Source organism: Canis lupus, chromosome 4 (genome assembly GCF_011100685.1).
Source record: "Canis lupus familiaris isolate Mischka breed German Shepherd chromosome 4, alternate assembly UU_Cfam_GSD_1.0, whole genome shotgun sequence".
In the NCBI taxonomy this organism is placed as follows: Eukaryota; Metazoa; Chordata; class Mammalia; order Carnivora; family Canidae; genus Canis; species Canis lupus.
The window spans coordinates 36,275,124-36,293,102 of NC_049225.1; the positions used below are offsets into that span (position 1 = coordinate 36,275,124).

General features: G+C 49.0%; 1 protein-coding gene and 1 non-coding gene across 12 annotated transcripts in view; both read right to left on the bottom strand.

Annotated features, from left to right (window-relative positions):
- Positions 1-17,979, bottom strand: part of MCC (MCC regulator of WNT signaling pathway) — a 301,430-nt gene that overhangs the window by 98,541 nt on the left and 184,910 nt on the right. The gene's annotated exons all lie outside the window — the stretch shown is intronic.
- LOC442967 lies at positions 7,311-12,899 on the bottom strand. The gene has a single exon (XR_005358092.1). It is a non-coding gene; the product is annotated as an ATPase, Cu++ transporting, beta polypeptide-like (transcript).

Below are 17,979 nucleotides of genomic sequence, written 5' to 3' on the forward strand. Positions count from 1 at the left end.
AGAACATGGTACTAGTACAGGATAGAGAATCAGGAGATGAGAAGGTTATGTAAATTAATACACAGACTGAAAACAATTGAGCTTCTTCCCTTTGCCCCAAAGAGCACCATTAATGCTTTCTTCGGTCTTAGGAAGCCAAATGTATAAATAAGGCACAGGTTGGATGGTGAGCCCCACATACTCTGGCCTGTTATCCACAGAGGTCTGCACTGTGGTTCTACACAAGACCCTGGTGATCAGGTGACATGTGGCTGTCTTTTATCATTCTTCAGTTTAGGAGGACAAGGTGGCTAGGCTGGCAGAAGCAGCTCTTCTGGGTTCCCCGTCGGAGTGCCACCGCACAGCACCAATCACTCACCACCACTCACTCTGAGCATCAGTGCCACTCCATACAGGGTGGACTTAGCTTTCAGAGTCTGTGGCATATTCCTCTAGATATTGACTTGGCATCAATTCTAAATTCCTTCTCCTGGCCCACAGTGCTCTGCATCATCTGGCCCCTGCCACAAACAAGAGCTTCAACACCCTAGGCTGAGGCAGTGGGTGTCTACACAAAAGGCAAGAGAGATTAAGAGACCAGAAGAGCAGGATAAACTGAGACAGGCACCAAGTATTTCAGACTGTGCAAAAGGTGCCTCATTTACAAATCAAAGCCACAATGAGATATCACCTCACACTCATTAGGATGGCTACTATTTACAACAACAGAGAATAATGTGTTGGCAAGGACATGGAGAGAAACTTAGCATCCCTGTGCCCTACTGGGGGGAATGTAAAATGGTGCAATTGCTGTGAAAAACAGTATGGCAGCTCCTGAAAAATTGGAAATAGAACCTCCCTCCCATCCAGCAATCCCACTTCTCAATCCAATTTCAAAAGAAACTAAGCAAGAATACTGGTTAAGCTTAATTGTCATAGCCATGAATGCCCTCTGACTCTCTTTCCAGATTCTCCTAGTACTTAGGTTTCCCTCAGACAGCAACATAAAAACGCAAGCCTCTGGGGTCTCATGAGAAAAATTAACCTGAGCTCTTTTGTCTTGGGCTCCTCAGAAATCTAGCTGGGAGAAGTCATATTAAGAACTGACAGCCAAGGCAGGGCTGCAGACAGACACCGGTGAGTGGCTGTGAGGGAGGCTGAGGACCACTGTGGCCGTGTTGAGTCCAAAGAGGCCAGCTGCTGGCTGCTCCACAGATGGCTGCGGAGAAGCCAGGGCCAGTATTGCCAGACCTGATTTGACAAGAAATAGCCTTAAATTCTAATGACTTTCAAATGTTGACAATCAGTTCAAAACTCTTTTAAAAAACAAAAAATGAAAAGCAAAAATACTGTGCCAGATATCAACTCTTGCCATCCAAATAACATGCATCCTGGGCTGCATGTGGCTAGTCTGTATCCTCTGGTCAAAGGGAGATGCTCATTCCATTCTTGCTTGGTTAGACACATACACTAGTTTTCTTCTTTCTCCCAGAAGACCAACTCAACCTACCCCTTGCATTCCATACAAGAAACTATGCTAGACATGGTTAATTTTGAATCAGGTGTCAGAGGCTATTTGTTCTGGGTTTTTTTTTTTTTTTTTTTGGACCCCCTGTAAAAACCCTAATCCTGATTAAAACATTAGACATTGGAAGCACTCCCTTCATCCACCGGATTCTGAGCTGTGCACCTGCACCAGAATGGACCTGCTCCAAAACACAGTCTCAGTCTCAAGAGTACACAATTCCAGGGCTTCCATTCCAAAGTCAATGGCCATGTGTCTCTGGAAGCCTCTCATTCTCCTCTTCTTAAGGGCTCTTTTTCAAGTTTCACCTTGAAATATCTTTTTCTAGGAACCTTTCCTGATTGCCTATAGGTCTTTAAAAAAAATTCCTTAATATTTTTTTGATTATAGTATAGTTGACACATAATGTTATATTAGTTTCAGGTGTACAACATGGCAATGGGACAAGTCTATATACTATGCTCACAAGTGTAGCTACTGTCACCACACAGCACTATTATAGTATCATTGACTATATTACCTATGCTGTGCCTTTCATCCCTGTGACTCATTCATCCCATAACTGGAAGCCTGCATTGCCTTCTCCCCTTCACACATTTTGCCCATCCATAGTCTTGTATTTACTTCTTTCTTTGAGGCATCACATTCCCTGTAATTATTAACTGACAAACTGACCCTACTAAGCCCAGCCCTGGGGACCAATGACTGTTTATTAGTCCTTTTGTGTTCCCAGATGCTCACAACAGAGGGCATGGGATACCGCTTGGTAAAGACTATCTGAGTTGAATGTGTAAAAGAAATGAGGGGCTTTTCACACATCAGCTTTTAAAAGTATCCAGTTTTTGTTAGTCTGCCCACTGGTAAAAAATCATCAAATCCAAGACCAATCTTGTGGAATACCAAACTCTGCTAAAAAGGCATAAAGCATTCAGTTGGGTGGATGTGTCTACTCAAGTAGCAGGTGCAAGGTACAGTGAATCTGAGCTGGTCTGAAAACGGAAATAGCTGTAGCCTTGCTGGGAACAGTCGAAAGGCCTTACCTGTGCAGTACAGCAGCTCAGAGCATAACCATAATCCCCACAGCCTTCCAAGGCCATGTCCCCTTACCTCTGTTCTGACTGGGCACACGTCGTGCCTTGTAAGGCAAGTCAAGTAGAGGAAGGAGCTACAGATTCTTTCAGCATCAACCCAGACGTTCTGCTTAGGGGCCAGATGCGATGGCCTGGAGATATGACAGTCCAGCCCATGTTGTGGCTCCGAGGCTGACCCAGGAGGGCAGTGGCTTTCCTGTATAAGCAGTTCCCTCCAGGCAGCACACAGCAAGGAGGAAGCAGAACCAGAACAAAGCCACACAGAAAATGAAGAAATGGAGAAGACAGAAAAGTCTGTGAGAAAGGAGTATCCACGTAAGTTGCACCCTGCGTAAAATACCCAGAGCCTGTGTCTCCTGAAGACAAGAGGATGCAGAGGAATGGTTTTGTTATGGCCTAAAAACACTGGTACATCGTCATTAATGGGCAAACATGAACTTCCTGTGGCAATACGGTAGTGAGGGCACATCATCAATCAAGTATATTCTGTGAAAAGTGCTAATCTCAAATCTAATACTAAGAAAACAATCAGACTGTCCAGACTGAGGGACTTTCTACAGACCTGGCTTCTTCAGAAAGGTCAAGGTCATGAAAGACCGGAAAGGTGGGAGATCTGTTCTAGATTAAAGTAGCACGAAGAGACATGGTAACTAAATATAATGTGTGAGCCTTGACTGGATCCTGGACTCAACAAAAGCAACAAAAGATATTAATGGTAAACTTGGGGGAAATTTGAATATTGACTATATATAACGTTCCATCTGGGTTAGAATTCTCGGGTATGATAAAAGTGCTGTGGTTAAAAAAGAGATGTTCCCTGCTCTTAAAAGGTTTGTGCTGATATATTTAGGGTGAAGCATCATGATGTCTGCAACTTACTTTCAAATAGCTCCGAAAAAAAATTTCTGCATATGCACAAAATCAAATGTGGTATAACGTTAATGACTAGTGAATCTAGGCAAAGGGTTTAGTGGGGTTTGTTTTACCATTTTTGTAAGTCTGAAGTTTTTCAAAATAAAAAGTTGAGGGGGAAATAAATACCTTACCATTCAATGCCAGATGGTCTGACAGAGTGTGGGTTACCGGAGTCTACATGTAGTAGGGTGCCCTATGATGATCCATTTCTCAGTGCAGCCATGGGAACAGGAATGCTCTCCTGAGAGTGTCACTGCCACACCCAAATTACACCCCCCACTCCCACCCCCAACCACAGGCACGAGCCAGAGTGGGAACCACCAGCCATCACCCTGGCCAGGTCCTAACTTCATACTGAGGGATCGGTTTCTTGTCCCAAAGGAAACAAAGCTGCATTTTCAGGACTTCTAGTTCAGCCAAATCTTAGCCTGAATTTGTTTTCATTTTTGCTATGGTCACTTTGCAATTATAATGCATTTTGTTTCACTACAACATCACCCCTGACTTCTGTCCCTCAAGCTCACTAACCTCTGGTCCAAATGGCCTTTCTTCAAGAGTGCCTGGATCTCCCATCTCAGCTCAAGAGCCCTTTCAGACAGGCCCTTGTCTCAAGCCCTAGAGAGCAAATAGCAATAGCACTAGTGAAGTATAGGCAGTACCAGTCCCAGACCCTGGGGCTCTCATGGTAGCAGGAACAGAGAATTTCCAAAGCTTCCAGGAAGAAGGAGGAAGATGTGCCTCTGACATCCAAATGTGATCAACATAATCCTTTTCCCCAGGAACAATGGTCACAGTGCTGGTTGGGGTAGTAGTAACACTAGTGAGGTCCCATATTGCATTCCCATTACAGAAGAAAACAGGCTTTTTCATAGGCTGGTCTTGGAAACAAATACTCCTTTATAATGCTGGTTTTAAGGAAAAAAACATGTCATGAGTTTCAAATAACCAAAAAAAAAAAAAAAAAAAAAAAAAACCAATCTAACCTGAAGAGACATGGTCTACTTAGAAAATTAACTTGTATCCTTGTATTATAAAAGGAGGTCCTGAATTCCAACATGTACAGGAACTCATTTTTAAACACATGTGGTTGATCAGTGCCTTGCCATTTGTATCTTATACCCCAAGTGTCTTTGGGGGGACTGAACAATTACTGAGTACAACTGGAAGGAAATATTCCAAAGTAACACAAACTGAAGTGGGGCTGTGACCTTTCCTGCCTTCAAGATTGATCACTGTGTGGAAGGTTCCAGAATGTTTTCAGGTGGACTTCTCTGTCACTCTGTCTTGCTGATGTTCGCACACCGTTTTTTTTTTTTTCCAGCAATCATGATCTTATTCATCATAAGGATGTAAGACTGTCATTCTGTTCATTTGCTCTCTATGCAACAGCTAAACAAAGTCTTGACATAGATTTTAGAATGAGCACACATTCATTATTGGCTTTGGGGATCTCCTTTGATTTAACTTTTGACATTGCTCTTTAGTCTCAAAGCCCCCTGAATTTTCAGGCCATCAATGGCACATCTAAATGCCATTGCAGACAAGAATGCAGACAAGAATATCATTCCTTTTTTTTTTTTTATTGGAGTTCAATTTGCCAACGTATAGCATAACACCCAGTGCTCATCCCATCAAGTGCCCCCCCCTCAGTGCCCATCACCCAGTCACCCCCACCCCCGCTCACCTCCTGTGGGACCCAGGAAATTTTTTTTTTAATTTTTATTTATTCATGATAGGCACACAGTGAGAGAGAGAGAGAGAGGCAGAGACACAGGCAGAGGGAGAAGCAGGCTCCATGCACCAGGAGCCTGACGTGGGATTCGATCCCAGATCTCCAGGATCGCGCCCTGGGCCAAAGGCAGGCGCCAAACCGCTGCGCCACCCAGGGATCCCAAGGACCCAGGAAATTTAACAAAAATCCCCTACCCCTGGACAAGCAGAGCAGGACTAACTCCATTTTGTGCTGCACGTGCCACCTTCTGTATGACCCCCACATGACCTGCTTATTGCTTAAGGCGCTGCCCCACCCTAGTCAAGCCGCTGGGCACACCCTAATCGGAAATCGGCTCAAAAAATGTAACCCTGCCCTGTGCCCACCACAACTGCGTGCCAATTCTGACAGAGTGATAGGCCAGTTCAAATGGTCACTATAGGGTGAATCGTGATTCAGTTGGCCACCTGCGTGTGAACCAACATGACTGTGCAACTTTCTATGTGTGTTACAATCCCATTGGCCACGGCAAGCTCGAGCTTGCAAATAAACCCTCGTGCGCTTGCATCGGTGTCGGCTCCTTGGTGGTTTCTCGGATTCGCAATCTTGGGCACAATACTCCCCTTCCACCACCCCTTGTTCGTTTCCCAGAGTAAGGAATCTCTCATGTTCTGTCTCCCTTTCTGATATTTCCCACTCATTTTTCCTCCTTTCCCTTTTATTCCCTTTCACTATTTTTATATTCCCCAAATGAATGAGACCATAAAATGTTTGTCCTTCTCTGATTGACTTATTTCACTCAGCATAATACCCTCGAGTTCCATCCACGTCGAAGCAAATGGTGGGTATCTGTCGTTTCTTTTTAATAATAAATTTATCTTTTATTGGTGTTCAATTTGCCAACATACAGAATAACACCCAGTGCTCATCCCGTCAAGTGCCCCCCTCAGTGCCCATCATCCAGTCACCCCCCCACCCCCCGCCCTCCTCCCCTTCCACCACCCCTAGTTCATTTCCCAGAGTTGAGTCTTCATGTTCTCCCTTTCTGATATTTCCTACCCATTTCTTCTCCCTTCCCTTCTATTCCCTTTCACTATTATTTATATTCCCCAAATGAATGAGACCATATAATGTTTGTCCTTCTCCAATTGACTTATTTCACTCAGCATAATACCCTCCAGGTCCATCAACGTTGAAGCAAATGGTGGGTATTTGTCATTTCTAATGGCTGAGGAATATTCCATCAGATACATAGACCACATCTTCTTTATCCATTCATCTTTTGATGGACACCGAGGCTCCTTCCACAGTTTGGCTATTGTGGCCATTGCTGCTAGAAACATTGGGGTGCAGGTGTCCCAGCGTTTCACTGCATCTGTATCTTTGCGGTGAATCCCCAACAGTGCAATTGCTGGGTCATAGGGTAGATCTATTTTTAACTCTTTGAGGAACCTCCACACAGTTTTCCAGAGTGGCTGCACCAGTTCACATTCCCACCAACAGTGCAGGAGGGTTCCCTTTTCTCCGCATCCTCTCCAACATTTGTGGTTTCCTGTCTTATAATTTTCCCCCTTCTCACTGGTGTGAGGTGGTATCTCATTGTGGTTTTGATTTGTATTTCCCTGATGGCAAGTGATGCAGAGCATTTTCTCACGTGCATGTTGGCCATGTCTGTCTTCCTCTGTGAGATTTCTGTTCATGTCTTTTGCCCATTTCATGATTGGATTGTTTGTTTCTTTGGTGTTGAGTTTAATAAGTTCTTTATAGATCTTGGAAACTAGCCCTTTATCTGATATATCATTTGCAAATGTCTTCTCCCATTCTGTAGGTTGTCTTTTAGTTTTGTTGACTGTTTCTTTTGCTGTGCAGAAGCTTCTTATCTTGATGAAGTCCCAATAGTTCATTTTTGCTTTTGTTTCTCTTGCCTTCGTGGATGTATCTTGCAAGAAGTTACTGTGGCCGAGTTCAAAAAGGGTGTTGCCTGTGTTCTCCTCTAGGATTTTGATGGAATCTTGTCTCACATTTAGATCTTTCATCCATTTTGAGTTTATCTTTGTGTATGGTGAAAGAGAGTGGTCTAGTTTCATTCTTTTTTTTTTTTTTTTTTTTTTTTTTTTGCCCGCAGAGATCAGTGGGTGTATTTGAGGTAAACTGTGGCATCAGGAAGAACCCAACGTGAGGCTCCTGGGGGTCCTAAGGCAAGGCCCAGCGAGGTTTTTGGTCCTGATGAGATCATCTCACAAGTGGTCACTGCAAGTGCTAAAGCGGGGGGCGGGCCGTCCTGGCCCCGTGGGTCCAGCAGTTGGGGGCAGGCCCACGCCCACAGCGTGGGTGGCCAGGCCGGAGACCGGGCGGGACCGGGCGAGACCGGGGGGGACGTGGGGCCAGGCCAGGAGCCCCGCCTCCTCACTGCGGACAGCTGGGCCGCTCCTCCGAGGAGCCGAGGAGCCGGAGCGGGTTGCGCCCGCCTGCAGCGCTCAGATGCACTGCTCCTCGTCATGGTCGTTCAGCAGCAGAGACCATGTGTCCCCGCTGTCGTCGGCTGCGGCGCTGTGTCGGGACAGCTTGTTGTCGGACTTCAGGGAGGACAGAGACACCTGGCTGATACGGCTGACCTGGTCCCAGGGCGTGGCCCGCGGGGAGTCCCGCCGCCGGTCATCCATGCCAATGTGCACGCTGACCTGGGACGCCGTCAGGGGCTTCATGCGGCCCTGCGCCTGGGCCTCGTACCTCTCCAGGTCGGGCTTCTTATAGCACTTGAGCTGCAGCGATGAGAGCACCACAGACACGGAGGAGGCCGCCATAGCCGCCGAGCCCATCCACAGCTGCAGCACGACGCTGATGGGCATGAAGACCCCCGCCGCAATGGGTATCCCGACCGGGTTCTAGATCAGTGCCAGCACCAGGTTGAGGCGTATCCTCCACACGGTCCTCTTGGAGAGGTGAATGCTGGCCACCACGTCCAGCAGATCGTTTCTGATGAGGACGACGTCAGCAGCCTCGATGGCAACATCTGTGCCCGTCCCGATGGCAATCCCCACGTCGGCCCGGGCCAGGGCTGGAGAGTCATTAACCCCGTCTCCCACCATGGCGACTTTCTTCCCTTCGTTCTGGAGCTCCTGGACCTTGGCCACCTTGTGAGACGGGAGCACCTCTGCAAAGACCTCGTTGATGCCAACCTGGGTGGCAATGGCTCTGGCCGTCTTGCGGTTGTCTCCTGTGATCAGGACCACGTCCATGCCGATGCTCTTGAGCATGTGCAGAGCCAGGGCTGCCTCCTGCTTGACGGTGTCGGCGATGGCGATCATCCCGCACAGCACACCGTCGATGGCCACCAGGATGGCTCTCAGGCCTTTCATCTTATGGTCCGCCATCGCGTCACTGATGTCGCTGGATATGGTCAGGCCGTTGCGCCTCATCCATTCACGGTTCCCAATCAGCACGGAGAAGGTCTGGGGCGTCTCATCTGTTTCCTCGGGAACGCCACCAACCATGCCCGGGGGAGCGGCCTGTTTGCTCTGCTGGCGCTCGCCGGGGGCCAGGATGCCCTCCACGCTACTGACTTTGCAGCCAATTCTGCAGACTGGCACTGCCTGGAAGTCCGTGCAGTATCCCAATGTCTCCGTTCCCAGTTCCTCTTTATGGTACTTGGTGATGGCCATGCTGGCCTCCGCAGTCCCCACCACGGCGAGGACCTTCCTAAGGGGCAGCGTGGCCACATCCACCAGCAGGAGGACCCTCATGACTTTGGGGACCCCGTGCGTAATGGTGCCAGTTTTGTCAAACATCACGGTCTTTATCTTGTGGGCCATCTCCAGAGGCTTGCCTCCTTTGATGAGAATGCCATTCTGGGCGGCCACCCCGGTGCCCACCATGACCGCTGTGGGCGTGGCCAAGCCCAGGGATCAGGGGGTAGACGATGCACAGCACCGTGATGGACGTCTGGAACGCAAACCGGATGATCACCTCCGCCTCGGAGATATGCTTGTTAGGGGTCTTTGACATCTGAGCCTCTTCTACCAACTTCACGATCTGAGCCAACATGGTATCGTTGCCCACGTGGGTGGCGGTAACGAGCACAGAGCCATGTGCATTCATGGATCCGGCAATCACCGTGCTCCCGGGTTTCTTCGTGACAGGCATGGCTTCTCCTGTGATGAGGGACTCGTCGGCCATGGTATTGCCCTCCAGGACTTTCCCATCCACCGGGAACTTTCCTCCTGTCACCACCTTGATGACATCGCCCAGCTGCACCAGCTCCATGGGTACCTGCTCCTCTCTGAGGATCAAGTTGTCCTCGCCAAGGGTCATGACGGTGGCTTCTGTGGCTTGGAGAGACAGGAGTTTGGCAAGGGCTTCTGAGGTTTTGCTCTTTGCTGTGTGTTCCAGCCACTGCCCCAGGGCAATGAACACAAAGAGCATGGGGCGGGGGGGGGGGGGGGGGGGGGGGGATTGTCGAAGAAGGTCACAGGGCTCCTCTCCGCCCTCTCAGCCACGGCCACCACCAGGATGACGAGCGAGTAGGTGTAGGCGATGCTTGTGGCCAGCACAATGAGCACTTCCATGTTGGCCGCCCTGTGCCTCAGAGACCTGTAGGCCTGGACGTAGAAGTACCACCCACCAAGGAGCTGGACAAAGGTACACAGGATGAAGAAGATGAGATTCAGAATGGACAGTCCTGGAATGACGTTGTGGTCCCGGACCATGGACTCATGGGGCATGCTGCTGGGCACCAACATGTAGATCATCAGACCCATCACAGGGATGCCGAACACCAGGATGCACAGAAAAGACTTCTTCTACTGCTTTATTTCCACCTTGTGGTCCAAGTGATGTGCATTGGGGTTTCTCTGGGCTGGGGAAGCATGAAAGCCGATTTCCTCGATAACTTTGACAATATCTCGCGGACCGATGATTTCAGGATCGAACTTCACGTGGGCTTTGCTGGTGGCGACGGCCACAGAGGCATAGGTGATGCCGGCCATCCTCTTGAGTTTGGACTCTATGTTGTGAACACAGGAAGTGCAGGTCATCCCCGTGATGATCAGCTCCAGGTCGCCATCAGAGCCCGCGTAGTCTTCCAGCACCGTCACCTCAAAGCCTAGGTCCTGGATGAGCTGAGCGATCTCCAGTGGCTGGATGACGTCTGGGTGATACTTCACCTCTGCCTTTCTGGCCATCAGGGCAACCAGCACCGAGTCGACGCCTGCTTCTTTCTGCAGCTTCCTCTCTATGTTGGACACACAGGATGCACAGGTCATGCTTGTGATCTGCAAAAAACACTTCTGTGCTGCCACAGAGGTAGAGGCTGGTGGGGACCTGGACGGGCGACCAGGGCTGTGGTTTCCAGGGAGCCCCTCAGCATGGGGAGCCCCTTCCTGCACAGACACAGGTACGCCGGCTGTGGTGTGCGCCGAGGAATTCCCCACACTGTAGTTTCCAACATGATTGCTGTAACCGTTTTCAGAGAGGACTGAAGTCTCAAATCCCATCTCCTCGACGGCAGCTCGGAGTTCTTCCAGGCCAATTATAGAGGGATCATAGAGCACCACTGCAGTCCCTTCAGCCAGAGAGACAGATATTTGCTGCACCCCTTCCCTCTGGGAGATCAGGCCTTCGATGGACTGGACGCAGGATGCACAGGTCATGCCCGCAATGGCGAGCATCACAGTATTGCACCTGCCCGGTGCCGGGGTTCTCGGGGTGGGGGTGGGGACGGCACATGCGGAAAACCTGTTACCTGTCTTACTTCCTGCTGCTGCAGGAAGAGAAACTTTAAAGTTCCCTGGTGGGAGAGCTTCAATGGTCCTCTGCAGGGCCCCTGCGGTGACACAAGAAGGGTCGTACTGTACTTGGGCCATTCTGTTCTCCAAGGACACTTGTACATTCTGAACCCCGGGGAGTTGGCCTATATTCTCTTCAATGTTCAGGACACAAGACTGACAGTGCATTCCGTCGCGTCTCAGCTACAGGGTAACCACATGGCTCCCTTGGTAGCCCAAGGTCTCAGAGTTATTGAGATTCTGGTTATCAGAAGTCAAAGGCATCTTTGGGTTGGCCCTCCGTAACCGCCCAATATCAATGGGTGCCAGACTTACGGGTGCCACTCTGTTCTTGATGACAGCTTCAAACCCCATGTCGTGTACATGGTCCCTGAGGTCCTGGGGTTGAATAAGATAAGGCTAGTAAGTGATGACTGCCTCCTGGGTGCTGAGGGAGACCCGGACTCTTGCTACCCCTTGCAGCTTTCTGAGCTTGCCTTCGATGGAGCTGACACAGGACTGGCAGGTCCTGTCAGGGCCTGGGTGCCCTCCACCCAAAGTCTGACCACAGCCTCGAGGCCAGGCAAGGACCTCAAGGGCCAGGAGGCAACCTTTCCTTCTGCAATGCTGGCCTCGAAGCCCATGTCCTCAATGCAACGGCAAACCTGCGGCAGGCTCAGAATGAACGGCACGTACCTCACAGTCGCATTGCCTTGTTCCAGGGAAACCTTAATGCTCACGATGCCTTTCAAACTGGAGATCCTGCCCTCCATGGACCTTATACATGACTGGCAGGTCATACCCAGAATGCTGATGGTGCTGGTGGCCGTCTGAGGAGGGCACACACTGTCCAGGCCACCTTCGTAGCCAACATTGTCAAAGGCGAAGCTCTGCTTCATCACTGGTTCCCAGGCACGAGTGGGCAAAGAAAGTTTAGACAGGATATGCTTCCAGCCAATGGGCACCCTCTCGCTCATCACACTGCATTCAGCACCGAGGACCTCTGCACACGGCCCCACGCGTGCCCTCAGCGGCCCCCAGCCCGGCTGGCATGTGCAGGAGCCCGCACGTAAGCACCTCTGCCTCTGGAGCTCAGCACAGTCTCCTTTCGGCCACGTGCACTCCCAGGAACCCTAGTTTCATTCTTCTCACAGACTTCTCACTGACCAGGCTGGCTCAGATTCCAAGAAGAAAGCGCACAGCCACCTCAGAGAGTCCTCTGGTGAGTCAATGTGCAAAACATCAAAGTCTCCTCTGGGCTTGGTTCTCAGGGATGACCAACACCGTGAACCTCTTGGGAGAAATTAAGCTGCCGAATTCAATTCAGGAGGGGGTGGGGGGAAGGCCACAAAGGGCTTAGCCCATTCCATCTACCAAGACTACCCAAGGCGCTGTCTTCAGCCCCATCTAACCTTTCCAAGGTAGGCCCTGGTTCCTCCAAGTTTCAGAATCAGGTTACAAATAATCTGTCTTTTAAAAATTCTTTGCTGGAGAATGACTGGCTATCTGGTCCCTGCATTCCTAACAAAATGCAAATTTTCTCCAGATAGGCTCCTTTTCCTTTGTAAACATTTCTCTCCAACCCTGCAACCTTTTTTTTTTTTTTTTTTGAGGAGGTAGGGCTGCCTTTCCCTGCCTGGAACCCCCTTCTCTTCACTGGGAGTGGCTGCTTGACACTTTGGAACATTTTTCCTGAAGCCATTAAGCCTCATCAGCCAGGAAGCCAGGAAAATCTGGCTTTAATGTTTAACATATTTCATAGTCACAGCTGTGCCAAAGAGCCAGGTTTCATGTGTAAATTCTTCCTTGGTTGTCCTCCAAAAACTACCCATAAGGAGGAAATCTATCTAAATGATCCTACCAGCAAACAAGGTATCATATGCTTCCTTTCATTCCTAAGGGGATAGTAGTTTAGCATTGCTAGATTCCAGAAAAATAAGAATTTCTCACCTGAAACCGGAAGAGATCTCAAAATAAGGAGGAGAACCCAACACAGGCTGTGCAAAGGCCCATTGGATCAAGGGTTTTGCTTTATGAACAACTACTCCAGATGAGTTCTGCTGTTCCATTAAGAGAATTGGGAAAGCAGCCTGCTAGAGACACACCACACATGCACTAACATGCACACTGCCATAAGCCCATGTACACACATCTGTGTTCTGCTCTATGGCAACACCCAGAATCATTTGGCCTCAGAGTGTTGTTTTCTAAGATGGAGGTCTGCAAAATCTCAATGAACAACAAACACTCTGCTATTAAGCCAGATGCTGTGATGGTACAGCTGCTCCCTAAATTCTCCCATCAGCACTAGAGACTTCGAAGGACTGCAGGAAGCAGAGCACACTAACCATAGGCATGTTTCACTATTTAGGCAGAGGCATGTAAGAACAAAGCCCTCCAGAGACATAGGCACCAACCACAGCAACAATTGATTAGCTGTGTGGCCTTGGACAAGTGACTTGACCCCTCTGAACCCTGTTATCCCAATTTTATGGATGGGGAGCTTTACTGGGCCTCTTTTCAAGGCTGAGAATTAAACAGGAGGAATGCATGTAAATACTTGACACAAAGTAAATAAGGAAAATACGTTACCTATCATTGCTGGCCTCTCTTAACTAGAGCTCTTTGCCAAATTGAGGGGAAAAAAGTTCCAAGCCACGATTCCTTCCTACCTTGTCTTTGTCATTTAATTACCTTTTTCCCCCAAACTGTGACCAGGTTTGAACAGAGCAACTTCTTCTAAGATGCAATGTGACAATGCCTCATCCTTCTCCTTCCTAGGACTGGCTAGGTGAGTCAAAGCACTTTCTAAATTGCTGGTTTACTCCTTCAAGGCCTGAGGACAGTGCCCAGGAGCCAGCTTACTGAAGGGGCAGCCAGACTCTGATGCGTGGGGTTTGAAAACAATTGACAAGTGCTTTCTGATGAAGGGAATAGATTGGACTAACTCCAGCTATCTTAACTGAAGATCAGCAAATATAATGCCAGCAAACTCAAGCAAAATCCAACTCAAGAAAAACCTTTGGATGGATAATGCAGGTTTGCAACCATTTGCATAATGAAATGGTTGCTTTTTAACGATTTCCTATAGTGGTGTTATATATGGAAGCTTTTTGCCCTATTGAAGCAGTTTAATTGGAAAATGGCAAAGGAGTAAGAAGAGGAAGACACACAGTTTTGATGAGCACACACACACACACACACACACACACACACACACACACGACTTGGAGGGGGGCGCTGCACTCCACAGCAGCATTGATGCACCCCTCCCTCCTGGCCGTCCTGTGCCTGCCCTCCTTGAGAACCCTCCCTGGGGACCTGGCAGGTGCGGGCCCTCTGCCTCCTGGGCTCTCCTCCTGCCCCTGCTCTTTCCCTGAATCACTCCCACCCATCCCCCAGCTTTCTGCTAGATGCAACCTCAGGGATGGATTCACCAATGTTCCTGCCACCCTCCCCCCCACCCAGGGTGCTGCTAGGAGCCCCTGTCCACCTCTTGGTGTGGTCCTTACCCCACCGTGGTCATCATTCCCTGTTTGCCTGTCTGCATCCTCCAGAGAACTGTGAGCTCCAAGACGGCATTCGCTTCTACTCAGCATTTGGTGCCTCATCTGTGCAGATGCCATTACAATAGGCAAACAGGATAGCTCTAATCCCTGCCTGCATGGGGCCTGCATCCTAGATTCTAGTGGAAGGGACCAGCTATAATGAGTATATACGATAAAATAAATGCACAGACAACGAACCCAGGAAGCGCTAAGTGTTGAGAGGAGAAATGAAGCCAGAAAGGCAGGACAGTGCCTGGCAGTGAGGAAAGGCCATAGTGCTCAACCAGGGCCAGAGGAAGCCTCGGATGGGCTCAGGGAAGGAGCACTTCAGGAAGGAGGAGCAGTGAAACAAGACAAGCCGGTTGGGTGTGAGGGGCAGCGTGGAGGCCAGTGTGGCCAGAGCTGGGAGTAAGCAGGGATGGGGGGTGGAGGGGACGGTGCGGCCCAAGATGGGGGATGCCAGTTCTGTGGGGGCCTACAGTCCACAGTCAGGAGTCGGGATGTCACTCTCAGTGTGATACATGGGAGTGGGAGTGTATAGCGATCCGTGGGCAGAGCCTGTGTCTCCCGCCCCCAGTCCCTTGCATAGCACCCAGTGAGTTGTTGAATAAATGAATCAAGGCCACTATGTGGGCAGAGAACACGTACAGACATTGGACAGATGGGGTCCCTTCTCTCCAGGAGCTCCGTCTCATTGGCAGAGATATTATCACTGGCTATAACGAACATATATTTATAATGAGGAAAAGGATGGACAGAAAGGATTTGAGATTCATAATTTGGGAAAATGAAGCCAGCTCCTAGCACAGACAGGCAGACACCAGCCCCCAGTAGATGGCCTGGGCTACTGAGTGCTCTGTTAGGAGCCCCAGGCAGTCCCACAGTAAAGATGCCCTGCCCATTTAAGTAGGTTTATCCCTCTACTCCCCAGCCTCACTTGATTGAGAAAATTTATTGGTGTGTGGGGCAGATATTTCATAAAGTACACTTTCAGACACATGAATGGAGGGATCAGTGTGGGTGTATCTCTTTGCTTTGGGAACTTCTTGGCTATCTGTACCTTTTCACTCCCGAGGCTGGAAGGCAGAGTCCAGAAGCCTGGGGCCACCAGGGTTAGAGACTGCGACGCTGATATGGCAGCATGTGGAACCTGAGCCCACAGCTGGGATGGTCCTAGGAAGTTGCATGTGTTCTAACTTAGGGCCCGAGATACAGGTTCAGGTGATTTTCAGAGAGGCCGTTTCAGCCTGAAGCCAAGAGCCTGAGGACCAAGGAGGTGTCTCCAATCCTCACTCCATTTCTGTTGGGATCATATAGGTTATCAGTATACAGCTCTCAATGACTTTGCTGGCTTTAGCACCAATCCATCCTGCTGACCCCTTCCTTTTTAGAGCTTTCTCTGCCCCACTGACTTCTCAGACATGGCTCTCCTTGTTTACTCCCTACAGCTCTGGCTGGCTCACTGCTGGATGGACTTGCTGACTGCTTCACTTGTTCATCCCAGCAAACATCTCTGAACATACAGTATGTGCCAGGCCCAGTGGTGGGCTCTGGGCTCTGGGGATCTGCTAGTAGATATACATACTTCTGCCCAGTGGAGTAGAGTGGGACAGTCAGTCAAGCAAATAACTAGAAATACATCATTTAAAATTTAAATTTGAGGGCAGCCCCCGGTGGCTCAGCGGTTTAGTGCCACCTTTGGCCCAGGGCATAATCCTGGAGACCTGGGATGGAGTCCCACATCAGGCTCCCTGCATGGAGCCTGCTTCTCCCTCTCTCTCTCTCTCTCTCTGTGTGTGTGTGTGTGTGTGTGTGTCTAATAAATAAATAATCTTTAAAAAAATTTTTCAATTTGATGCAAGGAGACAAATGGGGCAGTGACAGAGTCAACACAGGAACTGGTACAGACTGGCATTCATGAGATGCTTTCAAAGGACGTGCATTTAAACGGAGACTACAATGAGAAGCATACCCTTTGCAGGAGCTCTGCCAGGTCTCTCTTTGGCTGGTGGCCCCCAAGGCTCAGGCCCCAGTTCTCTGCACTCCTCACTCTATCATGGCCTCCCACTGCTTCGGTGACTGTCTGCACATAACCCTGTGTCTCCTAACTGCTTTTCTTCAGCCTAGACCTTTCCCTCTTGGCTTATGTCTACCTGCTGCCTTCTGAAGCATCTCCACCCAGATACCTCAAGACACCACAAACTTATGTCCAAACAAAACACAGGAGCTACACCCTGCACTCCCACTCCCTCAAAACAAAACAAAACTCAAGCAAAACCACCTTTTTTTCCTGTGCTCCCGTGTTGGCACTCGGCAGCACTGATCCAGACACTTAGGGAACATTTCCACACACATACTTTTCCCCTCTGTTTCTAATCTTTCAGCAGATCTTGCCAATTCTCCATCTTTCTAGATCTTAACCACTGCCACCCTGATCCTAGTCCACCAAGATTTTGGCGATGGTTTCCTAGCTGGCCTCCCCCAATCATTCTTGATCCACTGATTCTCTTTATTACAGAATGATGATTCAAAATGCAAACCTGATCCTTTCATCCCCATCCTTAACTACTAAAATCTTTTAGTGGGTTCTTTTTTTTTTTTTTTTAAGATTTTTATTTACTTATTTATTCATGAGAGATACAGAGAGAGAGAGAGAGGCAGAGACACAGGCAGAGGGAGAAGCAGGCTCCATGCAGGGAGCCCAATGTGGGACTCGATCCCGGGTCTCCAGGATCACACCCTGGGCTGCAGGTGGCGCTAAACCGCTGCGCCACCGGGGCTGCCCCTTTTAGTGGCTTCTTGTGCATGTTTGACTAAAGGTTAAATTCTCTAACACGGTCTATGAGATCTTGCATGCTATAGCTCCTTCTACCTCTCCATCCTCCATCTCACACCTCTGGGCCCTCCATACATGATGATCTCTTGTTATCTCCTTGAATGCATCTACTTCCCCCACCCTCCCCTGAATGCATCTCCTCCTTTATCTGGTAAATTCCTATTTACCCTCCAGCTCTCAGCTCAAATGGCACTTCCTTGAGGAAGCTCTTCTAGAATCTTAAACTGAATCAAAGTCCTTTTTAAACTCTCGTGGTACTCTGTTCCTTAACGTTATAGCACTTTCATAATTAATATAAATGTGTACTACATTAAAGTCTCTTTCCAACGCAATTTTAGGTTCTAAGAAAGTTACACTATGTTTATGTCTCCTTCTAGTTCTTCCTCTATCACTTCCCTACATTTCCTAAGATACGGTACTCCTCCATCTTCTGACTCCACAGCCTTTTGACCACAGAGATCTCCTTATCTCATAACTTCAAAGTCTTTATCCTCAACCCTAATCTCACCAAAGATTAGGTGAGTTAAGCAGTTAAGCTTAGGTGAGTTAAGCAGTTAAGCATCTCCAAGTAGACCTGTGCTTTTGCAACATTTCGTGGGTTGACTGCAACCC